This window comes from Thermobia domestica, chromosome 2 (genome assembly GCF_964235325.1).
Source record: "Thermobia domestica chromosome 2, izTheDome1.hap1.1, whole genome shotgun sequence".
Taxonomy (NCBI): domain Eukaryota; kingdom Metazoa; phylum Arthropoda; class Insecta; order Zygentoma; family Lepismatidae; genus Thermobia; species Thermobia domestica.
Genome location: NC_137455.1, coordinates 358,004,276 through 358,032,177, shown reverse-complemented (window position 1 = coordinate 358,032,177; position 27,902 = coordinate 358,004,276). Strand labels below are relative to the sequence as shown.

At 32.4% G+C, this 27,902-nt stretch overlaps 1 long non-coding RNA gene across 2 annotated transcripts in view; it reads right to left on the bottom strand.

Annotated features, from left to right (window-relative positions):
• Positions 1–409: 409 nt before the first annotated feature.
• Positions 410–27,902, bottom strand: part of LOC145679882 (uncharacterized) — a 32,872-nt gene continuing 5,379 nt past the window's right edge. The window contains exons 2-4 of one of the 2 annotated variants that reach the window (XR_014130598.1): positions 12,568–12,727; positions 12,138–12,252; positions 410–648 (exon numbers count right to left, since the gene is read on the bottom strand). This is a non-coding gene — a long non-coding RNA (uncharacterized LOC145679882). Of the gene's footprint in view, positions 649–12,057; positions 12,253–12,567; positions 12,728–27,902 lie in introns of those variants that run through there. The other variant, XR_014130597.1, reaches the window with a different exon arrangement.

The window sequence follows — 27,902 nt, the reverse complement described above, 5'->3', positions numbered from 1 at the left end:
AATGTATTCGTTATTCGTTACTTTTGTTCAAGATGGCTAAGACATTACAACTGGTCAGTGACTTGAATGGAAGTATTTTCTTCAGAAATGGTTTTACAGCAGTGCTTGCTTGCAATGGACTACGTTTACATGTTTTTCTTCCGATAGTAATCATTTCTAACACAGATCCACTCATATAAAATTAAGTAATCACTGTATTTCAATTTATATTAGTAACAAAGTTCATGTAGAAAATTTTGATAGTTTTGGTCTTCTTCCTTACGTACAACATATTGCATTCTTAGAAATTCAGTGCATTTATTGTAGATGTAATGATATACATATGAAAAGTTTAGGTTGAACAGTTTCTGAACATTATGCATATTTTCGTCTATATTGGAAAGTCCGAGGTGAAACGACCTGGGTATTTCAATTTACGTTCACAACAGTAGCGCAAATAAATATTACACAATAGCACAAATTATTTTAATTTACATTACATGTTATTTTATTACACATTTGATTTTCTTTCTATCAGCAACATGAAACGTAAATGTATATATAGTTTCTAAACAATCTTCTCCTTTTTATCTTCTCCTTACAGAACTCATAATATCAAATCCTAGACATCAATGCTATGCTACACAATCTGGAGACCAATCACCACCACTACAAGGATAAAGAAATTGATTCGCAGGTCAACAAATCTATTTTATAAGGATACTTTGAGACTCAAGAGATAAAATAAAAAGCATTCATTTTTAATATAATTGTTTGTAAATATTATATCATTCATTAATTAAACGTTTAATTTCGGGACCGAGTTGGTGACAAAAACATCATTTTGTAATACGAAGCACTAAGAATGAATTCAAGATTTGAGGACAGCAGGACAACAACACTAACTTTCGATGACACACATCAACTGTAAAAAGGATAAAGATTTATACACAAAACTTTTTGTAAATATTATGCATCACTAAAATTGTTTTGTAAATCATGTTTCTTGAAATGTGTATCCTCCTGAATAAGAAACACTTTCGATGACATGCATCAAGTATGAAGATAATGATCATATATATACACACAACTATTTGTAATTACTACGCATTACCAAATGCTTTTGTAGATAATATTCCTTGAAAAATTAATCTTTGTGTTTCATTTCTTTATATTCTAAACTTTTGCACAAATAGTTTAGCATTTAAATGTTTTTGCAAAAGAAATATTTCATTTACAATTATGTTTAAACAATCTTTCACAAGAAAAAAATAGTTTAAAAATCTTATACAAGATAATTTTTCTGGACAGTTTAAAAAAATAACCTAAAACTTTTGTTTAGAAATACAAAACTTTACATAATTTCTTGTTTAAAAAATATTTGGTACAAAGGGATTTTGCTTGAAAAATCTTCTTGTTAAAATAATCACAAGGGCAACAAAAGAATCGCTTTAAATAATTGGAATTATATATTTACAAAAATGAAAATCAGAAAATTTTTATTTAAACGAAATAACATTTTAGTTTGAAAACTTTTGCATATAAATTTCGTATCAAACATTTTACACAAAAAATAGTTACAAAATTTTATATGAAAGAAATTGTTTTAAAAATTTTGAAGGAATTTAGTTTGAAAACCTTGCTGGAAAATGGTAAGTCTAACAAAAGAATTGGTTTAGAAAATCGGAACTGCTTAGAATACAAAAGTTTTGACATTCTACACTAAACATAAACTACGCTCTTATTTTCCACTATTCGTTCCGAGTTAAAGGTCGCTTACCTTCGCAAATGGAGAAATCGACCAACCGTTAATAATTCTAAGTCATTGTAGATAGCAATACGCTGCTGTTTCATTCAATTAGTGTGATTAATTAGTAATATTTATAAACTTAATAAATATTTAATCATTCAACGAAAATTCCCACGAATGTTACTGTAAAAATTCTTTCATGGAACAATATTCAACATAAACCATACATATGTTTTAAGATATAAACTTCCTATTACATGTAGGGATTTATATTTCATCTTACAACTTTAGAAAACAACACAGAAATTCCATTTTCTACATGTTAAGACGATTTTTAACAAGACATGTTAAGTTATGCACTAAAGATGTGATAAGTATGTGCTTAAAAAAGCACTGCATTGGTTATTGGGTACTGAACCATAGAAAATATCACATGGTAGGAAGAGAGAGATGGAGTATAGGTAATGAAGTAATGTCAGCGGTGTCACATGATAGATTTGAAGCATAATGTGTATAGGCATAAAGAAAGTTCTGATATTTGAGGCCAAACTAGTCTTTGAAGAGGGTGACTAATGTTTTACAGGGACATAAATGGAAAGATATATATATATATATATATATATATATATATATATATATATATATATATATATATATATATACTGTGATTTTAAGTATAGTTACGCCATTGCAGGAGCAAAGTCTGATGTACTGGCCTCATATTCAGATTTCGTTAAGTATCTAGACACAAAGAAGATCCATAATCCATGATAAATTATCATCTTCCACTGAATGCAATCATTTTCCTTGAATCTTAACCTTGTATTTTAATCACAATAACGCTTACGAAACATGACGTCACACATTGGAGCCACAGAAGCTTTAATTTTGATTTGCTGCTTTCAACACTTAAACCTGTTCTCCAGACCACATAACGTAACATTTCAAGGGAACCACATATCTTAAAACATAAAGATATATGGTTTGTACTGATGTAAAGTGGAGAATTTTCCGCTATATTTTTTCGGACAATTTTCCGTTCTGAGAAAATATCAGTAAACAAATAGCAATTCCTCATTAATCATAAAATTGATTGAATTCATGTATAGAAGTGTTAAAAAGTGAAAGATCGTTTAAAGAATCTGAAAACTTTCATGGCTTAGACAATTTTCAGTACTATGTAGGAACAAATGAAACAATTTGTCATGAATCGAAATATTTTCTGTCCTATATGGAAAAATTGAAGAACTTTTTATGAGTCGGAAAATTTTCATCATTTTGAAGCAAAAAGTAAAACGAACTTTTGTGAATCGGAAAGTTTTATTGCTGTGTAGAAACAAGTGAAAGGAATTTTCATGGATCGGAAAATTTTCATTACGATGTAGAAACCGGACAATTTTGGATATTATGTATTGTGACGTTAGGTGGAAAATTATCCATTATATTTAACTATACATTGAGCTATACAATTGAATTCCTGAAGAGGAAAGTTAGACAGCAACAAACTATAATATATTTGTGGTCATAAAGAAATTATCATTAGAAGACAATTTATAAAAATTAAGTTTTATTTCTTTATCCATCATAAGTCTTAGGGGCTTCCTATACCTCGCCCGCTGAATATCGATATCCAAAATTTAGGATGTTGATATATCGACGTCGATATTTTCGCGATATCAAGTGATATATGTCAATGTCAATATCGACGATATCGATATATCGACATTTGCACAGGCCTATATCCGAGAAATAATGCAATAATAATAATAATAATAATAATAATAATAATAATAATAATAATAATAATAATAATAATAATAATAATACAAGTATATAGAGGATGCTTCAAACATTCATTAAGCCACTTTCAAAATGAAACCGAAAATTAGTGGTCAAATAAAATAGTCAACTTCCAATAGAACTGTAGATCTTCGAGACACATTTAGTATAATGTCAAACGTTTCATGCTTTGTTTCCACGTGGTTCCGTTTGCAAATTCGGTAGTGTTCATTGGACGTACTGATCCGAAATACATTCTAATAAACCCAATAGGTAACGTAGGCCAAATCTTCAATTCCAGACTATTAATGCGAACTGAACAAAAAGAAAGAAAGGAAGAAAAGCAATGAAAAAGAAAGAAAGATAAAATGAACGAATGCTATTTTACTGCTAAATTTCTATCAGAAACACCCTATATTAAAATTCCAAACTGTATCATAATGAGAAGTCACAAATGTTTAAAAGGGAAATTGGATATTCCTTATAGATATAGCAGACCTTGTATGTTTCAAGTTTCAAATGTATGTTCATTAAATTATAGGATGGAAACAAATTTTGTGTCAAACTAATAGAAATAAAATGTTGTTTTCAAATAACCAAAGAAGGGGCCATTTTTTAGTCATCTCCGAAGATTTATCTGTTCCGAACTTTTCATCTAGTGCGGATATAACGTTGTAATTCGCACAGTTGGAGCCATTATATTATGCAAAAACTATATTACCTGGCAGGGAATCGAACCGAGATTTTTCATGTGGAAGTCTTGTACGATAACCACTACTCCAACGATTGCTCTACCCAAACTCTCCTTAACAAGTGGTGTGGTGTTTCTTTCTGAGAACAATAACACGAAGAGTGCTGCAGATCAAGAAGTGTTTCGAATGTCCTGGTAATTTCCTTGTGCTTTCCCAACAAACATTCGTAAATCGTCTCTATCATGATACAGGTGTTCGCTTAAGGACTGCTCGACCAGTATGAGAAGTCAATTCTTCGCGATCACTTTGTTATAAAAAAAACTTGAGCGTGAACAGGACTCGAATCTTTATTGGATAAGTGCACTGCTTGTAAGTCCGCTACTTTACCAATACATTTTCATGCCACATGAAGATAAAACAAAATATTACTAACCTCAGCTTCGGAACGAACCGGCTTCTTCCTGTAAGGTTACTTACAGCAAAACGTATCGTGCCGAACGCATTTTTGCCGATCGCAAATGTTTCAGTATTCGCCCGGTACCCTAGCCAGCTAGTTTTAGTTGGTCATGTAAAGTCTGAAGAAAAAAATTGTGCAAGTCTTTAATTTTATATTTTGATGTCGAGAACAGTACTCAACCAACTCCTGTGGAACTGCAAACCCGTTCCTACTACTACTACGATTAGTATACTACTTTTATTACTACTTTTACTACTACTTTTACTCTGGATCCGTCTAATAAAAATGCAGCTTATTTTAATTAAGAAAGTGCTATGAAATTTGTTTTAAAAATCGGTAAATCACTTTTTTGAGTATTATTTTCAATCCTATTTGAATTAAAAAAGTGTTATGAAAATTTAAAAAAAAAAAACAAGAAAGAACAACTTTCCTTCGGCCGGGTTTGAAGCCATGCCAAAAACAATTTTTGTTACTATCACGTTGCGATAGCACGGTCTGCTCCCAGGGCCGACACCATCTATTATTTATTTTCTGCTATATTTAGGTCATGACTCTTGATATCCTATTTGCATCGGCCTATAAGATCAGAGGATAAATGAAACTTTTGGGATCCGCAAATTTGGGTGCAGGGTATAAGTCTTTAACCAGGTAATGGCGACTGCTTCGGAGCCAAATGAAGGGTATAAGAATTAAATATGTCATATATGTAGTTTGATGTGGAGTAGAAACTAAATTCTGAAGAAAGGTTTAAGAACAACTCAAGTTATGAATATAAGCTGTTCCAAAGATTATTGACTTGTAGCATCATAAAAGAAATACGAAAGACGTTTTGAAACGAAGAAAAATACATTGTAAGCAGAGGCAAAGATACCTAACGTAAACACAGTAAAGACGAATCGTTCATCGCGTAGTGATCGTGATTCAGTGGTCAAGGCGCCTTGTCACTAGTCCTGAATCGGATCCACATCAAGAAGTACTTTTTCTTAAGGAATTTTGGTGGCGATTGAATAGCGATGATACGTTTTATTATCTTCATATAATTGAATACTCTGATGTTTCAATACTTGAACTATCAAATCTTCAGGAATAATAATAGTAATAATAACAATTATCTCGTAGAAGATTAAAAGTTAGAAGCTTATTATCGCTCAGTTCATACCATTATAAGCAGAAAGTGACTTTTGGCAATAATATTTCGGTTTTCTATAATGTTTCCAGCGAAAAGAGGAATTTTATCTTGTTTCTAAAGCGAAACAAAGGGCTAAATCGAGACGAGAATTAACATTTTACATTCGAGACGGAACAAGGCTAACTCAAATTATCGTCTCGATTTTAGATGAGAATAGAGACGAGACGAAAAGTATCGTAAACATTTCTCGTCTTATCTCGATTCTCGAAATAGTGTATGTCCATTCTTTCAGTAACAAATGCTCTGTACACTGAATATACTCTATTTTGTTACTTCCTACTTCGGAGCTCATTGAATTATGGTCTGTGAAGATATTTTTGTAGCATACTTTTTATAATGAACTTTGCATATTCTAAAAGTTATTTTATTATATGCCTTACTGTTCAGTGATATTCAGTTATTTTAATTACAGTTATTTCCCTTAAAACGTACAGTAGAATACTTTCTACATGAAACTTTACTGAATGCTTTGGTTTAAAATTTGAATAATTGCAGAGGTGTATCTTAGAGGTACGGACCTCCCTCCCCGTTATTCCGCCTTTTCTGAAAATTTTGCCTAATTTTAAGTAACATTAAAATTTTTAATACCATTATTATTATTATTATTATTATTATTATTATTATTATTATTATTATTATTATCACTGACGTTTTTGAATTTAATGGTTCATCCTGTTCCACCCACCTCCCGGCCAGTGGGCAATGTGCTAAACAAACGCCATATGTGTAGGTTTTCTCGGGGTGTTGTTTCCTCCTACTTTTTTATTCCACTATTTATTTTATTCTCATTATCGACGTTTCCTTTAGTTTAGCCGGTATAACCATGGAACGTAAAACTTAAAAACAAATTTTCTTACGGCTCTTCCGAGTTCAATAGCCTTACTTTCCACATGAAATTTGCTCGAAAACTTTTCGTTTAACATTCAGCTAGTTGTAGGGACGTACAGATAGGGTATGTTCTGGTAGTCCGGACACTTCTTTGAAATTCCGACTATGTTGTAACTTTTGCCTAATGTTACGAGATATTTTACAGATTTTATATAATTTGTTCTCATACGGAATTTATCTTCTATATAATAATAATTATTATTATTATTATTATTATTATTATTATTATTATTATTATTATTATTATTACCGAAGATTTGAGACCTTAATACCACGTCCTATTCCGATTCCAATATTTTATTAAAGAAAAGACACTGAATTCGGTCATGTTAAAATGCTATCGTGTAGATAATTCAAATTTAAATTAAAGAAAGACATACTAACGCAAAGAATGAAAGAGAAAGTGGTCTTAAGAGTAATTCGAACCCTTAACTGGAACCTGGTGCCTCAAACCACTTTTTTTTCTGATTCATCGAAAGTATCTCAGTAAGTAGTCTCTATTATCCTGTTATACTCGTTTTACAGTTATTTCCAGTAACCTTGAACGAAGAGACACGAACACAGATACATCAAGGACATTTAAAATTTCAAAGGCTCTCCCACCGGGAATCAACCCCGGGACACCAAACAACCCTGGTTTCTATTGTCTAGTGAATTCAACTGCTATTATCTAGTACAAATTTGGGAATAAAACCCCTATAACCCCGTATTTCCTCTTATATTTATGTATCAGGGATGCAAATAAGCAACAAAATTTTACTCGCCCAAGGAATAAGTTACTAGCCCACATCTCACGAATTTACTTACCTACGGTATGACATTAAATACTCGCTCGCCCGCCCGCCCACACTTGTTCCATAATTCGTATACTTTTTTCTACAGCACTGGAAAAACCTGAATTTTTTACACTATTAATGTGAAATTTAACATTCTTATTGAAATATGTCTGAAAGTTTTAAATTTTAATAGTAAATTAGAGAAAGTCATTCTTTGGTCCCTCTTTAGGGGCGAAAACATAAAAGTCCATTTTCCTGTAGGAGATTTAATGTTAAATTTTTGAGACAGTCTTCCCTAATGATTATTGGTAACAAATTTACATTAAAGTTTACGTAAATGAAATAACATACAATCCAGGAAAAATTACAAAAATAATAACATATTATGCAGTAATTTTGCCTGCAAGTTCAAAAGTAGGCGAATAATAATAATAATAATAATAATAATAATAATAATAATAATAATAATATAAGAAGAAGAAGAATTGTTCACCTTAACAGTATAGTTGTCCATTATTATTATTATTATTATTATTATTATTATTATTATTATTATTATTATTATTCGCCTACTTTTGACTTAAAAGGCAAAATTACTGGATAATATGTTATTATTTCTTTAATTTTTCCTGGATTGTATGTTATTTCGCTTATTAGTGGGCACTAATTTGTCTCTTTGTCGTCGAATAAATTAATGTCGTTGTTCATTTTGGTGTAAATAACCTTACAAGTAGATGCCGGTTCGTTCCAAAACTAAAGTTAGTAATATTTGGAATTTTTTGTTTCATGTCGCATGGTAGTGTATTGGTAAAGTTGCGGACTTACAAGCAGTGCACTTATCCGACTTAGTTTCGAGTCCTGTTCGCGTCTCAATTGTTTTATATATATATATATATAATATATATATATATATATATATATATATATATATATATATATTATTATTATTATTATTATTATTATTATTATTATTATTGCATCATTTCCCGGACCTAGACCTATGCGAATGTTGATATATCGATATCGCCGATATTGACATTGACATATATCATTCGATATCGCGAATATATCGACATCGATATATCAACATCCTAAATTTTCAATATCGGTATTCGTGGGGTGAGGTATAGGATGCCCTAAGACTTGCGATGGATGAAGAAATAAAATTTAATTTTTAAAATAATGTCTTCTAATGGCAATTTCTTTATGACCACTAATTGCAATGTAAATAAATCCACTTGCAAATTTACAATATTATATACTGTAACTTCTTAGCCGCCAGAACTTTTCTGTTCCAGAAAAAAGAGAAACAAAAAAGCACCTGTCAAAAGCAAGTTCTTCAAACTTCGACCTTGAATTTATGTTTAAAAAATGTTTTGTTCCTCTCTCTCCTAGATTTCCATCCCTTTTGGCCTTTGGGACCGCTCATTGACAAAAAGTGCACACCCGACCTCAATATGCACACACGCTCTTAGGCAAAGTCAAAAATTTTATTATTATTATTATTATCATTATTATTATTATTATTATTATTATTATTATTATTATTATTATTATTATCCGCAAGTTTGCTACGCTAATGACGTCTCTTATTTTCTGTTTTTGTCTCTTTCCGTTTCGTGCGGATGTTTGTTTTTTTTTACTGTTAGGCATTTATAAGCTTTTACATTACATAACCTTTTTGTTATTTTGCAAAATTTTTTCGGGAAAATGAAGAGAAAAGCTTTTCTTTGATATCTACAGGTATTTTTTCCATTCTTCTTGTTTGAACTGCTTAAGCAAGATAATTTTGTAACTTTTCATGTCATCCATTCCTCTCACGATAATAAAATCGTCATTCTTAACAATTTATTTTATTTTCTTATTTACAGTTTGCCACGCTGCTACATTTGTAACAAAATTGAGGTTTGGTCTAACGCCTTTCTGATTCTCAACCACCCCAACGGCAGTGCTTTGGGGTTGCCTACTATTGCAGGCAAAGGCGAATTACAGGTGGTAATGCACTTTTGGAGTTTTGCATACATTTAAAATCATCTGAATTCTCTGAACTAGTTCACACAGCATAACCCATAACAGCCACAAATCTCAAGGTATGTGTCAACATTTTCAAACACGTTCTTTCTAATTACAACTACCACTTCTGATCCTAACTTTCGGCCCTTATGAACTTGCACATGTATCGTAAGATACAGTGTTTTTCATTAATAAGTCCAAAATAGTGACCCTAGATCCATCACAATTCCTGCAGATCTATACAGAGTGAATTGCACGTCCCTTCCGTTCTTAATATAGACACTATCTGCAAGACGTACACCCTTATACCTTTTCCTACTTAAGCTCACAGTATCATATACTCTGCAACATTTCTACATATTAAACTCTCCATAACCTTGGAAATATCTCCGGTAAAAGAGAAAGTATTGCCTTCCACGGCGCATCTCGGATAGGATGAAACACTTGCTGAAGCAAAAAAAAAAAAGTTTATATATACATATGCGCACGTCAGCGGAGCGTGTTTAGGCACATAAGTCTCCGTAAAGAACTTGTAAAACTTGAAGATCTTGAGTTCGAAACTCGATCTCAGATGTTTTGTTTAGTTTTTAAAACAATTGAAGATATGACGAAATAATTAAGAGTGTAATACTTTGTGCATACATAAATTGCAAATGTAATGATTTGGTATTAAAATTGGTGTTTATTGTCTATATTGCAGTTTTTTTTAACTTTTAGTTCCAAACCAGATACTTAGAAAACTTCTCGGTTTAAAATCTCTAGAATAGTCAGTGATATTTGTATAGGTGTGAAATGAAACTTACATATATGCAAATAAGAATGTAATTACTAATGTAAACATCGAACTAATTTTATATCTGTCATAATACATCTCTATAGCAAACATATTTAATAACCAATTAAACATACAATTCTGACAAGTTAGAAAATTATATTTTAGATAAAGTATGCTCATGTAAGATAACTTTATTTTCTTTACCAACACGGACATAGTTATCCATCACTTATTGTAAAACAAAGGGTTGTGCTCCCAGCCCTATGAAGAATTTACATATGCTTTTCGCTTTTAGTAAATAATCGTCCGATATGACTTGTTAAAATATTTGATAATCTGGTAATGAAAAGAGGTACAAAGTTTCACACATAAGTAATATCAGATCTGTAGTGTGGTGTAGTGTATGAGTGCATGATTTGAGTCAACCGTTAAGAATATAAATTTATCATGCAGCATTCAGTGAGTAATTATCAGCTGCTGTTTTTCGTTAAAAAAAATCTCACGTCTTTTAAGTTGAGATTCTCAATTTTCACTCACTCTTTCTTGAAACCTTTCCGCTAAACACAGCTTAAACTTTTCCTGGACTGTAACTCGTACATATTGACCACACGTTGCAATTGGTTCCAAAGATTCTCAGTTTGGTTAAAGACGGTACTTTGAGATGGGACTTCGCACACTTTGAGAAATTATAAAACTACCACTTCGTTACAAATGTACTTTATATTGGGAATCAATATGTTGGTAAAATAAAAGTCCATTTCATTTCCAATTTTCCGCATTTTAGACAATACTTGTCCTGAGAACGTTTCGATATATTTCTTTTGTCAAGATCTCATCAATACCTGATGAACATATATAACCCAAACCATTACACTTCCTCCTCCATGGTTTAAAGTAGGCTGAAAGTTTTTAACATTTAGACATACTGGGATTGAGAAATTACAAGGAATGTAAAGGTAACTTGTAACAGAACTGACATCATCTTTATCAATAAAAGAGATCAGAAAGTAATCCTAATAGATGTAGCGGTGCAATTCACTTGCAACTTACGTACAACATTTCGTACAATTTAGCAAATATAAACATAATGCAGATGAAATCAAAATGATATGGAAATGCCAGAAAATTATAGTAGGCTCAACCATTATGTCAGCTAGGCTCTTGTTCTTCAAGGTATTGTGACGGGACTGCAAAATATCTTCTTACAAACCCACAAAAATAAGTAATTCTAGATATATATGTCAGGAAGTTCTTTACAAAAGAACACTTCCAATGATTTGCGCTTGCCAAAGATATAGAGCAATGATGATGATAATAATAATAATAATAATAATAATAATAATAATAATAATAAATTTAACATGGTGCAGCATCCAGTTATATCATATAGTTATTCCATATGTTTGCATATTTCTCAAATTAATCTCAAAATAGTCGCGCGAAAGTTCTATTCCGGATAGTCACGCCAGTAAAAAAAAACTTTTGTCACTCTTTCAGAAAAAAAAGCAGGTATTCTTTTATTTATATATCGATAAGTAATATTTGATTTATGCAGAGACCCTTGAGATTTGGGAGTATATTTCCTATATGAGGATTACTTTCTAAATTGTTGTTTCCATTTTCAGAGACAGTAATTTGTATTACGTTTTAAAACAGCAATGAAATATTTTGTTCTGAGTCATCAACATTTTCATGGCATATTAAACATCAGTTAGGTATATTCAGTAAAAGAAATGTGTAAGAGTTTCATTCAGTATACTTATCCATCAATAAAAATTTTAATCCACAATTCATACTAAGGAAATTGCTGTTCAGTGTTTCATGTATTCAATTCTACACCTTTTATTTATCCTATATGGTACTCCATGTTCATATGTCTTTCACAAGGTGTCGTATGTAGTTTACAAATTTCCGTTTATTAGTTTTACCATGTCTTCAAAGTCTGATGTAGGAACTGAAATATAAAAATATAATATTAAAGAAAGGCTTCTGAAGCTCTCGTTTAAAATTAGGCGCTATGAAAATAATTATATTACATATTTTTATTGTGACATATTGAAGTGAGTAGTTAAATTTCATTACTGAAGTGGAAAGTATATGGCTATAATATACTTTAAAAATTACATTAAAGTTAAAAAATCGAAGTTTTATATTTTTCTATACCAATTCAACAAACACTTTCTTAGTTACTTGTTTCCTTGCAAAATTACTGTCAAGTTTGTCATTAAATTTAATATAAGTAAGTATAAAGCAATAAGATATAATGTACCTCGCAGAGAATAAAAGGTAGGTAAATTCGGTGCGTACTCATTCTCAGTATGAACTGCTCCAGGATGAATGAGTAAGTGATAATGCCCTGGTGTCTTTACGAAATCATGCCATGGCATAGCCATTCCATTGACAATGTATGTCCAGCAGATTAGTATGACCTATCAACAGAAGCATTTAATTAAGGTGATAATTATTCACTATTTGTTAAATTAATATTCATTTTCCTTATATCTCCATAACTTGAAGAATCAAATGATTCATATTGCCAATTGCTATGTGGTTACTATTAGTATATAACATTTAAGTTTCTGACATTTTTCTTTAATTTCTGCCATCTATTATTTTTATATTTATCTATATTTATTTTTGTTTCCTACACAATCTTTATTTTCTAACATAACATATTTCAGTTGAAATGTTATAAATTTATACGTTGTATACGTAAAAGAATGCTAGGTTCTAAAAGTTTTAATAAGATTTGAATTTTTAGTCAAATAAAATAATTTTTGGTGTATAAGATATTTAACCGCCTAAATGTTTCAACTTAGAAAACGTTAGTGTTTTTATAAAACATTTATTTCTTGCCGTACCAAACCCAATATATAACGTTATCATAAGCAATTATTCAAGTTTCTCATGCGTTAATCACAGTTTAATCTGCGAACCCTGCGCACTACTCCATAATCAAACTGATCCTAGATGCATATATTATTTTACTAAGTTACAGAGTAAACGAAGACAATGATGTTATCGAAAAGTTATTTTTAAGAAATACAAATGAAAGAAATCGCATTTTTGATACGACGTATTTCAAAATAGATCAGCTTTTATTTACGTTCGACTAAATATATTGAAACTATTTCTTTATGCATATTGACACCACTACCTGCATAATAATTATCTACCCAGTAACGTACTTTCTTTCTTTCTTTCCTTTTTCATAAAAACTTATGATACTCACAGTAATTAGAAATATTTTAATCACAAGTTCTTACTCAATATTATTCCCGAGATATGGAATTGTTAATTTTGTAGTTGTGGCCAAGAATCACAACCTTTATAAGAGATCTCTGATCCGTACATAGTTTATGAAACATCGTCTGAAGCATTTAAATCATCATTTGGTCTTGCATATGAATCCCAAACTTAATATAATATTTTATACCAATAAATTAAAAATTTTTACTATCCTTACATCTTGCACATTTCATACATGTATGTATATGAAATACGTTTATCTAATACTCAAAAATGCCTGAACAATAAATCCTTTATGTTATTTACTTCATTCCCAGGTAACCAAAATGGTCGGCCCAATGTTGCTTTCTAGTTAACTTAATTTTTGGACCATTTACTACTTTGGGACAAACAAGCATTTTATACTAGTCAAAACCATTTACTTCAAGAAAGAAATTTTCACTTTTAATTCAACTGAAATTTGTGGTTGCTTATTTTACTGAACTCAACGAACCAATGTTAACCGTACGACAAAACTTATATTTGGTGGTTACGTTGAAAACTAATTGTCAATTTGGATGCTTTTACGTTTAAAATTGGTTGGTTGAAAACTACTGCGGCAAAGTGGATATCATCAACTCATCAAAATTGTGATTCTGTGAAAAATCAATCATCGGTCGGCGCTCATTCGATTACTTGGGTTATTCGTATATTCAAATATTAATGATTTTCGTTCCTCATTATATTATTTAGCAGGTGGTATCAAAAAGTTTCCGAACTAGTTCTGTTAGCAAAACAAATAGTTTACTTAACTACGTTTACAAACTTAACCTTCAAATTAGTCACCTTTTACAGCAATACAGCGCTCCCAATATTTCCTCTGCTGCTGGAATGTGTACCTGAAAACTTCTTTCCGAAGCGTGTCAAGCACTTTCTGCGACTCGCGCTGTATCTCCGCAATGGTATCCAAACGGCAACCTTGGTGAACAATCTTCAAGTTCGGGACGATAGCGAACTTTCCAAGAGGAACATTTGGAGAGTAAGTCGGGTGAGGATGTGCTATTATCTTGTTTGTTGTGAAAAACACACAAGTGAGGCGCGAACAAGGTGCATTGTCGTCGTAAAGCACTGTTTTTTTTTCTTGCGTAGTACTAGTCGCTTTCGCCGAGTCGCTTTCGCCGAATTGTCTCCGTCAGACACAGTAAGACCTGACAGTAAAACTCGCTATTAATAATCTGGCTTTTGGGGGCGAATTCGTAATGCACATTGCTGCGAATGTCGAAAACGACCATGAGCATGCACTTGGTTGAGCTGCAGCCCTGTCTCGCGCTTTTCGGTCATGGACATGATGACATCTTCCACTATAAAAACTCTTCTTCTACTCTTCTACGTACGTAAGTTTCGTCACCGGTAATAATCCTCGACATGAAGAAAAGGTTATTCAGGACATTCTGACGGAGTTCTTGGCAGACTTCGACGCGGTGTTCCTTCTGCTCCTTGATCAGCAGCATGGGGGCAAATTTGACAGGAACACGGCGCAGATTCAAATCGCACTTGAGGATTGCTCGCACTGTTTCGTATGACACACTAGTAATTTCAGCAATGTTGTGGATTGTTCTCTGACGATTCTGATGCACAAGTGTGCAGAATGATTTCAACATTTTCGGGTATTGTACTTACTGAAGTCGTATTTCAGTGATGTTCTTTCATTCTTGAAACTTATTTGGCACTTCAAACACCTCGAATAACTTGTTGTAGCATCGGCATACGCTTGCCAAATCATGTTAAGCGTTTATGAGACGGATTTGCCCAGTTTCAACAGAATTTTACGTTCTCTCGTTCTTCTAACTTGCTGTCCATGATGAAATCGCAGACGTGGTAATGTACGTGATCAGAATAGCATCAGTTGCACAGCTCCCAATGAATATAGGTCAATGTATCTTGGCACACTGACTTATGAATGTTGGTGCTCCTTGTGGCTGTATATACAGCCTTACACTGGTATCTGTTCGCTGTTACAGAACTAGTCTAGAAACGTTTTGAATCCAACTCAAATATCCATGTTTCCCTTTTCATTCTGTATTATTTGCTTCAGATAATTGTATAAATATGTGTTATAAAGTTCCATTCATGTATAATCGAACGATATTTCTAATTTTCACAGAAAGATTGTGAATTTATATCAGTTTTATATCTAAATATTTTACTCATAGATTATCACAGTATTAAAATTAAATGGTTTAAAAAGTGTAATGTTATAAGCACCAAATAAAAGTAAGATGGTACTTTAAAGCATGAAATAAAATATATTTACATCGAAATCAAAATAATTATTAGAGTATCAAGTAGAGAAATCTCGATCATAGTATCATATATTGACACAAAATATCTTAGAGTAATAAGAGAAATATGCTAATATTTACCCCAATAATGACAAGAATAAGATAGAAGCAATAGAAAAAGTGCATTAAATGAGTTCAAATCAAATGAGTAAATCGACGTATAAACTCTCTTCGTATCACATTGAACTTCTAAGAATTAGATGAAGTAATCTATCAAGCATACTAAACTCATTTTAAACTGTTTTTCACTGATATGGTCTATATCTAAATTTTTGTCAAATTTAGTAAGGTAGGTTCAAAGACTAACTCATGTCAATAGAAGTTCAAAGTGAAAATTCGTAACTACGACGAAAACGAGTTTGATAGGCTATAAATAATAAACAATCTGCACCATGTGGTTTATATGGTTTGTGTGAAAACAATCTAACCTTACATATTATGATAGTGATAATTACTAGGAAATTTTAAATGAGGAAACCATTACTTTTGGTGACAATCTCAAATTGACTGTTGAAACAATTGGGTATACATAGATTGGATGAAATAATGTGTATTGTTTATTATTTAATTTTAAACATAAATTGGTGTACTCACTAGGAAATGAATTTGGAATTATGTTGTAGCTTTTGTTATGCACATTACGTAATAGAAGGTAATATACTATATCTACAAATCATAAATTATTCTATAAATAGTAAAACGAAATATTTAAGTTCTCAGGAGAAAAAGTGGCTCAGGATTAGAAAAATACTACTCAGTTATCGGTGGCGACAATAGATTTTACCTCAAATATCAGTTACCTAAATAATTTCTAAACAAAATATTTGAAATCAATACTTAGCAGTGTTTATTACATACATCTTTCTGTTTTAGTCCATTGCTTTGTATGTAAAATTGGGTCTCTTTTGTTTAAAATGAACTGTAATCTTAATGATGTGATTTTACTGATGTTTTTCACCAAATCTAGCTAAACATGGCTCATTTTTTTAAAATAAAATGTTAACTTTATAAAAATTAATTATTACTTAAACTAAAATTAATTATTAGATATTAAAATTATCTATAAATAGCTTTTTTCCCAGAGTAAAAAACATTGAATACGTTTGAAGAAGAAATCAGTAAAGTAAAATCATTAGATTACAGTCCAATTCAAAGAAAAAAGTAATCAGATGTTGCAGGTATTCAACTCCGTAATTAGCTTCAAGTCAAAAGAGGAGTTCATGACAGCTTTGATAGAGTAGTTTCAAACCATAACAAAATAAATAGTGTTGTAAATAGAAAAAAAACCGTTCGTATTTTTTCAGAAATGTACGTTTTTTTTAGAAAAAAAAACATTGCCTCTCGTTTTTTTTCTAAATTTCGTTTTTTTTCAAATAGTCATTTGTAATGCATCTTACGTCTATTTAAGTATGAAATATTTTTATGTAGGTGTAATCACCGTAAAATGCAATATAAATTAAACGCTAGATACTAATACGCTACAAATATTTTACAATTTACATTAATACCATACCTATTAACAATTCGGGTTTCAGCAGTTTTCACCAATATCAACTAAGAAATAAAAGTAGAAATGAAATTTGGTTTTTTCGTAAACGCAGGCCTTTAATATGTACGAAAATAATGTCACAAACAGTATAAAATTCAAATAACTTGTGTAAAGGTAAAAACTAATACTAATTTACCTAATAGTATTTTTCTAAATATCATATATAAATAATTTCTCGACTAGATATATATGATATGCAGAGCCGGCTCTACCATACCTGTAACACGTGCGTTTGCATGGAGCGGCAAGTTTGGAGGGTCCGGTAAAATCTGTTATAAGTAGAGACCGGATGTTTAGGCATTAAAAACTTAAAAAATAGGCAGGCAAATAGGCACTTAAAATTTTAAAAAAACAAGCAGTAAAATAGGCACTAAAATGTAACTCGAAATAATGAAGATAAATACTCAATACAATTTAAAAAATAGATTAGTCATAAATAGTGTTCAAAGAATATAGCAACATACCTGTTTGTTAATGCCCTCTTTCATTCTATATGTAAAGAACGAAGCTTGATATGTATTTCATATTATATATATATATAGGGAGAGAGAGAGAGAGAGAGAGAGAGAGAGAGATTGTAATGTACTATGTGCTTGTGTTATTTACAGTATATAAATTATATATAATTCCCAATTAAATCTTATTTCAAAGAAAATGCATAGAATACGCAACATTAGGCACTAAAGCAATTATTTAAAACGTTATTTTTTATCATATCTTTAGCATTAAAGAATAGGCATTTTGCCTAACATCCGGTCTCTAGTTATATTATTTAAATTAAATATTTCTTGTTGGAAACAGACTTCATGATGATGGTAGTTACATTTACTAAGCTGACATATTTGAATACTGCATTCATTAATTATGTTTAGGTTGCATTAGTTTAAGGTTACATGGACAATGCTAAAGCAAATGGTCGAATCAATCCGAGCACAAATTGCTTGATTGTTTTTAAATGCAAGAATTCAATTCTCGAATAGTAGCGAATATCTGTTCCATTTAGTAAGTTATCACAGTTTTGATATGATAACTAGTCTTGTTTTTGTCAGAAACAAGTTCCTTATCATTGAAGATAGAAACAACTTTTTTAAATAATGTTAACAGATGTAGAAGAAAAATAAAGAAATAAAGATAAAAGAACTAGTTGCATTGGAATTGCAAACCGATACATTGAGATTGAAACTCGATATTGAATTTTATAAAAAAGATTACCATCTTTCTTCTGCAGGTGGGTTTGCTTTATCTTTCACTAACATAATAGATTAATATTTAAAGAAAAAAAAGACACAAACGGGATTGCATTTTTAGTATTTAAGCTTTTCTGAGTGCGACTACACTTATCTTCCCCTTCGTTGTTCATGCTGGAGTAGCATACTTAAAATCATGACTTTTAAGATTTGTTCTTTCTGGAGAAAGGGGAAGGCGGCAAATTATGCCATTGCATGGGGCGACAAATTGCCTAGGACCGGCCGTGTGTATGATGAAAGTTAGTAGTTGATAATAATGGCACTTCTTGTATATGTATATACAAGACATGAATATAGGATGACTGAATTTGAAGTAATGCAGGGTGTTTCAAAATTAATATTAGGGTTTTGAAACTTTGTAGTATCTATTACAATTAACTTACAATTATAAATATTATATCAAATGAAAGAGCAACTCAAACAGTTTTGTACGCACGCATGTATATGCATTGTTTCTTCTGTCTGCCGTTAGAGAGAGTAAGTAGCAAAGATGGAGACTAGAGAGCAGAAAGCTTTTTGTGTTTTAATAAAGACTGAATCTGTACAGTGCAACCGTCTGTGTGAAGAATATTTAGGAGACGCTTGCAACTATGTCCTTATCGTTTGCAGTTGCTACAGGTCTAAAGCCTACAGACTACGGTTTACGTGCCAATTTTGCAAGTGAAATATTGCTGCATAACAATGAAGATTTTCTGGATCGTGTCGTCTCCAGTGATAAATCGACATTTCACCTAAGAGCTAATGTGAACACTTATAATGTTTTTATCTGGCCGTCAGCAAATCCTCAGGAGATGGTACAGTTGAAACGAGACTCCCCTAAATTGAATGTGTTTTGTGCCATATGGCGGAAGGTTTATGGGCCTTTCTCGTCTATCAACTAGATGTGTACCATGTGACGAATGAATCTCACATCGGACACTTGTAGCAAAGACTGTTTGAGGTGCTCTTTTACTTGATGCATTGCTTATAATTATACGCAAAATGTATTAAGTATTACGAAGACTTAAAACCCCGATATTCATTTTGGAACATCCTGCATTTCTCACCAACAGTGTTGGAACTAAGATGTAAAAAGGAGAGAAAATTTTCCTTATAAAGTTATTGTTTACAACAACGATATTATTATTAGTCGAGACCATAACTACAACAACAACGCGGGTTAGTAATCAAAAAAATGTAATCAAATGTACACTAGGTGGCCAAAGTGGCACACACGGGTGTGTCACTTTTTTAATCCGCTCCTGTGTGGACACTAAATAAGATATCGGGATATTATTCTTGCCAAATATGGTTGGACCATAGTTTATCATATTAATTTCTTTTTCTTCTGGAGTCGAATTTCCTTCTCAAATTTCACCCGTCAAAAATTCGAGAATTTTCTAATTTCGAATTTCCTTTACTCCTTTTTTCCCGGTAGCTTCCTTCGTTGTAGAAAGACCTTAAGACTTACCAGATAGATACCTCGGATGGATACGTAACTGTTGGCATCAATTGGACGGGCCTGCGCGTAGTGTTGCCAATTGGGGAAATTAAAACTTCCGTAAATTTGGGCAAAAAAATCGAAATTTTTGTTTATAAATCCGTACCTATACGTCCGAGTGAAGTCAACTTACGACAATCGAACATTTGTCCTTACTTAACAAACTCAAGTACAGATCGTTGCAATGGGGTGATTAGGGGGCGCACGAAAAATTCGTATTTAGGTTCTAAACCTTGATTTTTCTAGTTTTTCACTACTTTTCTGTTTACCGTAATATATTTTTGGTAATTACAAGCTTTGTTCCCTAAATATCGCCATAATACTTGTAGGATGTATTAGTGGTGTACCAATGTTTAATTTAAGATAGTTTGTGTCTGGTAGCAGTGTTGCCAGCTACAGTAAATTTTAATTCCAGATTTTAGGGGGAAATTTTGTGAAAATTATCTGTTTTGTCTCTATTATTTCCCTCTTATTGGCTACATCGAAACAAACGTACAGTATTTGGAAGTCTTGTCTTTTTCCTACACAACGCACTATAGAAAGTTTCAATAGGATAATTGGGGGAAGTACAGTTGAGGTTTACAGTAGACCTTGTTCTCTAATTGGAAAGATAACTGTGATTTTTTTAAGGTAGAATGAGATATTTGTCATTGGCATGCTTACTTTATTAGATATCGTTACAATACTTGTAGGATATATTATAGGGATACCAAAGCTTATTTTAAGATAGTTTGTGTGTGTCTGATAGCAGTGTTGCAAGCTACAGAAAGTTTTAATTCCAGATTTTAGGGGCAAATTTTGGAAAAAAATTCCCTTTTTTGTTTCTATTATTTACCTCTTGTTAGCTACAGTCGAACAAACAAACATACCAGTGTCTAAAAGCTTCGTTCTTAGCCTACACAGCGCACCATAAAAAGTTTCACTAGAATAATTAGAAGTACAGTTGAGGTTTATAATAAACCATGTTCTGGAAATTGTAAGAAAATGGTTAATTTCTGAGATAGAATGAGATATTTTTTTAAATTTCGTGCTTACTTTGTTAGATATCGCCATGATACTTGTAGGATATATTTTTGGAGTACTAAGGTTTATTTTCAGATAATTTTCGTCTGTCTGATGGCAGTGTTTCCAGCCAAAACAATTAATTCCCGATTTTAGGTGAGAAATTCGGAAAATTTCCCCTTTTCCCCCTCTATTTTTACCCTCTTGCTGGCCACATTGAAACAAACGTACCACTACCTGAAAGCTTCCTCTTTTCCCTACAGAACGCACCATAAAAAGTTTCAATAGGATAATTAGAGAAGCTGTAGCCCCGGCATATTTGTTGATTTTTGCTTCTGAGGCGTAAAAAGTGTCAAAATTTCATGTGTATGATGATAGAGAATTTTTCCTTTCCCTCTTTGAATGGAAGCCAGCGACTTCAGGATTTCACTGTACCTTGTCAACACACCAAAGAATTTGTTTCGGTGACTTGAATTCATATAACAGCAGTGGTGCTAGATACAAAAAAATTGAAATTCGGTTAGGGAACTTTTTGTAAATTTTCACCCCTACACTTACCTCAATAATTTCCCACCCATTGGGAAGACTGCAATGCAACTTACACCAAAACATAGCCATATCCATTTTCTAAAAAAACAAGGCCTTAACAATATCAATCGAATGAATGTTTTTTGAGCAATAAGTCACTAACTGAAAATGTAGGAAAACGCCAAAAATGACCTGGGTCCGAAAGGAATAATCACACAATTTTGTTCGTATAGGTACAAAGAAACAAACGATTTGTAAGTTACGAGGGCTTCGACTCAAGTTCTGTTGATTATTTCAATAATCTGCAACATAAATCAATAAATAATAGTTGCCAGAAAAAAAACAGACATTTGAAAAAAAACATGAAAAAGAACAATGTTTTTTATTGAAAAAAAACTTCACAGAAAAAAAACCGTTTTTTTACAACACTAAAAATAAATGAAGTTCGATTACTCAACGACAAGATTCATAATATGTGTTGTTGTATAAATGATTTTATGGTTTGATGAAGATCAAAAACAAAAAGAATAGGTAATAACAAAGATCTTCCAGATAAGTAAATCATTTAAAAAATTATATGAAATCTTTCAGTTTAACGTTCCACGTTTATGCCCGTTAGGCTTAGGAGACATGATTAAGGCAAGTGAATAATAATGAAAGAATATGTTGAATGAGAATGTGGGAGGAAACAAGATTACCCACAGAAAGAATAGTTATCAGAAGCTGTTTGGTTATTTGAGTTTTGTTTCAGGAACCGCTTGTTCTATAAGCAAATAGTGATACGTGGAAGACATTGATTCGATTCATCCCCACTGCAGCTATTGTATTTCCTTGTATCTCACAAAAAATGAAATGAAATATTTTTACGTCCCTACGCACATGGTGTTTGTCCACCACAAAGCTCACTTGTCAAGAGCTGGGATCAAACCAAAGACCCCATGCACCAGAGGTGAACGCTCTACCACTGAGTCACCGTAGCCCCGATCTCACAAAATCGTTCCATGTGCACTGTACTACGGGAAAACAAGATATTGTAGTATACAACTAGTTCTTCCGAATAATCTTCATTTTGGTTAAATACAAACAGCGCCGTAGCTTAGAAGTTTTTCTTTGGAGGGAGGCAAACATTAATACGCGTATTTGAGCCCCTTAAAAAAGTTGTTTATCTAATTTGTGGAGCCCCTTTCCCATCTTTCTCTTACTCTTTATGGGTCCCGGCCCTCCCGCACGACAAGGTCTGCGTAGCCGTTAGTTACTCCCCTGGGTACGTTCCATATATGATAAATTAATTAAGAGGACAATATTGACAAATCTCAAAGTCACACGAATAAATATTATTTCTACGGCCCCTAATAGTAGACACTTTTTTACTGAAATGGGTCCACCACTTATTTTTGTTTGATTTACCTTTTGTGTGCTGTTTTGTTTTATGTAATGTAGTGAACCTGTTTCTTGCTTCATTTATAATTTCATGTTTGTATCGTACATGGAGTAAGAAAATTTTGTCTTAATGTGGGTCTCCCTTCGAACGGCAGGGAGCATCCCTGGGAGGAGTTGCCCCCCACAAGTTACGGCCCTGAATAGAAACGTGATTTTTTTTCATAGAATGTTCAGTTCATTCCATGAGATTCATGAACTTGCTCTCAAACTAGACATCACAAAGAAATGCCTTCAAGTTACTAATTTATGAGTGAAATAAAGAGAGTCTTATTGAAGCATGAGGCTTGACAGTATGTGAAGATAGGAAGTGCACCGATAAACTATTTATAAGAAATATATATAGTGTTTGGAGTGGAAAAAAGCAGAGCGGTATGTTTTATTATGATTTTGACTCAAAATACCGGATATTTAAATACTGTCTTGATCACTGGAAAACCAGAGATGGTATGTCCTCAATACTGAATAACCAGAGGCGGTATGGCATACCACCGCATACCGTCTCACTTCGACCACTGTATATCACATGACAATCGTAAACGAACATTGGATAGTGATCAACATCCTGTACAGTTTCCTATAGAACCTCTCTAGCGTCGGTGCTGTCGGTGGTATGATGATATAGTGTTCTATCACATCTTCTTCCAGTAAGAAGAAACCACCAATATAGATCGTTACAGTGCTGAATTCCATGAAATGTACCGCAAACTTGTCCACAAGGATCCACCAATGGGCAACAGATTTGATTTCCTCATGTTGCACGATAAGACTGTTGCACAAAGATCAGTGCAGATTCTGTATGAGTTTCACTCCTACACTCTTATTCACTCCCAATATTCGCTCGATATCTCTCCCAATGACTATTCTTTCTTTCGACATCTTGATAACTCCTTGGGAGGGAAGACTTTTCTTTTGTATTGGACGGTACAGTTGTTGAGGGCTTTCTTTCATCACAGAAATCAGTCTTCTTTCACTACAAAATCCAATCGTAGACGGATCGTTGGCAAAAGTATGCAGTTGGAGATGGCGACTTTTTTCATTGCAGTTTAAACAATTAGGACTTTGGAATTGATGCATCTGGAACGAGCATCTCGTTCGCCCCAACCGAATGTAAATATGTTCTTCGTTAGCTGTAAACTTTCAAATTTTAAACATTTTAATACGCACATAAGATTTAGAAGAACAGAAAATAATTTGGATAGCCGATCTCTAATTTACCCTTCCTCCTAGGCTTGTGGCTACAGCCTTGTTGCTACTCATAAACTTTCGTTGAAGTTATTTTACAAACACAGAAAACTGTTACAGGGGCATTTTAAAACAAATCGCTTTTTGTAATCTTGAAAAATATATACATCTTATTTATTTATTTTTATATTTCCAATGCTATGAAGTTCTGTTGGAAAAAGATTCTCTGAGAATTCGGTGGTAATGCAACAATCGTAGAATCAGAACCCTGGATTCAGCTATCTGTCAATCGAACGATAAGGTTATTTTTCACACATTTGTACCTTTTATGCGCCTTCTATCGGCTCTTATGAATCAACTACGTACCTCAAGACTGAAGTGATCAGCGAACTAACATATTTCGGATATTTTTATTCCTAAACAAGAAAATATTAGTAAAAACATCATCCAAATATTACCAAAAATATTGAAATTGATTCTAATTTATTATAAAACAAACAACTTATGTTTGGAGTCAAGATATAGCATATGTGGTAGCTCCTGAACATAATATTAGCAGTTAGATGAAGAAAAGAAGTGATAGTAGTCATCGCCGAATATTAATAGAAGAAAGAAATGAGTTTTAAAAGACATACCCATCAATATTCTCATTTATGCGTAACTAGTATTTAAAATATGTCTCTCGTACTCTCCTCCTCTTTAAAATTTGATGTGCCTTTCCCACAGGGTTCTGAAATGGATATTTAGGTAAAGTGTATACTAGTTCCTTTGTTATTGCTTAATCCAATTACGATAGATCCCATAGCTCTCGAGCTATGGAGCATTAAAATTTTGAAGACAGTGGCACGTGAGTGGGAGTCGCTATTTTTTGAACTGCAATCTTGTAATTATGATAATTTAGCCAAATATGAAAAAAATAAATGAATTTTGGAATTCTTGCTTCATGTGTAGGCTATGTTTTAGGATTAACTAATTCATATTGGACTCCCGAAGAGAAACATCAAAGCAATTTAATGACCGTGTCTATAGCGACAACTCGCAGTCACGACCTGTATTCAGTTTTATGAGAAAGCGGAAAAGAAAGAGTGAGAAAGAAGAGAAGAAGGTAGGAGAAAAGGAGAAAAAGAGGAAGAGGAAAAGGAGATAGGAAAAAGGAACTAGAGATAAGGAATTACTGGATAATTATGGAAATATGGTAAAGGAACTTGAATAGTTATTAAAAGATGATTCATATTCGAAGGTTATTATTTGCGGATCAATTCTGAAGTGATTCCGAAGAGACGCATGTTCCCTCATACTACCCCGACCTGGCTCCAGACAACTGCACAAGTGGGAGTTGCCCTAGCCCAGCCCAGATGACGAGAAGTTTTAATTTAATTGTTTGTCTATTATTTCGAAACGTTAAATAACTTGTATCCAGTATTTGAATTTTATAATGGAGATCGAACACACATTTGAATCAGCCAAGAAAAAAAATTAAAGTAATGTATATATTTTCCACAAATAAAAGTTTTGAGATTTCTGAAAAGACTGTCGTTATTCAGGCTCATCCTGTTATTTTCGCTTTTCTCCCAGAGCCGATTTAGACCACCTTAGAATTAGTTATCTTTCATGGCCTCCGTCATACACTAATACATATAACATGCTATTACACACTTATTATAGGCACTATCATAGTAAATTAATATTAAATGGCTATCACTTAAAACTGAATTTATAATTCATTCACACACACTCACATACATACAGGACAGCCTATCGACATGGGTGAAGTTTAAAGAAACTATCTAACTACAATTGGCGAACACATATTACATCTATTAAGAAATTGAACAATAGCAATGCAATGGTGTATATATATATATATATATATATATATATATATATATATATATATATATAACTTTTGGGAAATATGATATAAGTCCGTGAATATAATTACATTCTGCAATATTATGAGTAAAAGAAAAAACTTGATATGAGGGTTAGAATGAGTCTTTATCTCATATGCAAAAATTTTTAAGTAATTACACGAGTCCTCTCTCGCAGTTCTAGATGAGCTATAATATCACATGTATTATCAAAGCACCCTTTCTGGTGTCCATGCATTTAACTTCATTTCACTTTTTATACACACATGAGATTATATTTACTAATTGTAACCGACACATATTCCGTCCGTAGAAGTATTTATTGATACATTTCTCCCATTTCTGGGATTAAGAGAACGAAGTTTCGTCACTAGTATCAAAGTGACTATGTTACTTATTCAGTAATGCCATTTATTATTCCATTCACTAATTATCTTTAAATCAATATCACCTGATATCACCAGGTGCACACATTTATCGTTAGATTCACACAACATATAGAGGAATGAGAGGTTTCCAACTCTAGAAGGGTTTTCGTTTGTACTTTTAAACTTCCATTGTACTTGTAATCATTTAAACTTTCAAATTAATGGCCCCGACAAACAAATTTTTCCACGTTGCAACACTTTACATAAGAAAAATCCGACATATAAATTCGACTAATTACCCGCCCATAACAAAATTCATATTCTCAAGCATTTATTTAAAATACAAGACATTTAATAAGCAAGGCAGGCACATAAACCCAGAATATATACAAATTTAAGACTCTGAAATTGTTAATATTACTTTGGGTCCGAACTCCCATGACAACGTTCACATTTATGGTAACCAATGGAAACAAACATAGAAATAATTGATATTTCAACGGAGAATTTTAAACGGATAATGATAAAGAAATGAAAATAAAAGTTTAATCGTGTACAGAACCATCGCTCGCTATTGCAGTAGGTCAAAATGCGGTAGAAAAAAGTTTCCTTAATATTCCCCATCAACGAATACTTTTACGAATCGTGTCTCGCGACATCTCAGTTGGTAATTCAGGTTCAAATGATATATGTTAAACAGTTGCTATTTGTGAAGTTCAAAATGGGGGGAAGGTTGGAAAATTTTGAAAATCTTAAAGAAGAGAATAGAGCGATATGTAAAGAAGAGAAAGAAACAGCGGCGAGGACACTAAAACTATAAAGATAAGTGGTCGAATTTCGACACACAACAATCCACAGCCAAATATACTTTCATATGCCAGAAAAGGTGGCCAACTAAAATGCATGGCCCAACGAGGCCTCTGAGTGACTAAGTACAAGTCCGTGCCTTCTAGGCAACCATCTCACAAGGAATAAGCCCTGTGAAATTATTGCCTATTAACCATTTCCGGTACCAATTCACTCAGATTACGACCGGGCCAGCCGAAAGGTCGGTGTACTCTTTAATTTAGAATTTCTAGATAAAAAATGATCCGACCCCTCAGAAAATGAAAAGAGTTACGGTTAAGTATGGAAAACTAGATTAAAGTTAATAAATAGAAAAATCCTAACACCTATTTGCCAAAATAAAAAATAAATAAAATAAATTTTATACTAGTAAGTTCTCTGCCAAATCTTACTAGTAGCTCCCAAATCCTCAAGGGTGCCAATCTTGAGGTGTCATTTAATTTCAATCACTATCTAGTTTAAAACTAAGAAAAATGAAAATATTAGGGAGGGGAAGATCGACACCTTGGTACGGAAATACG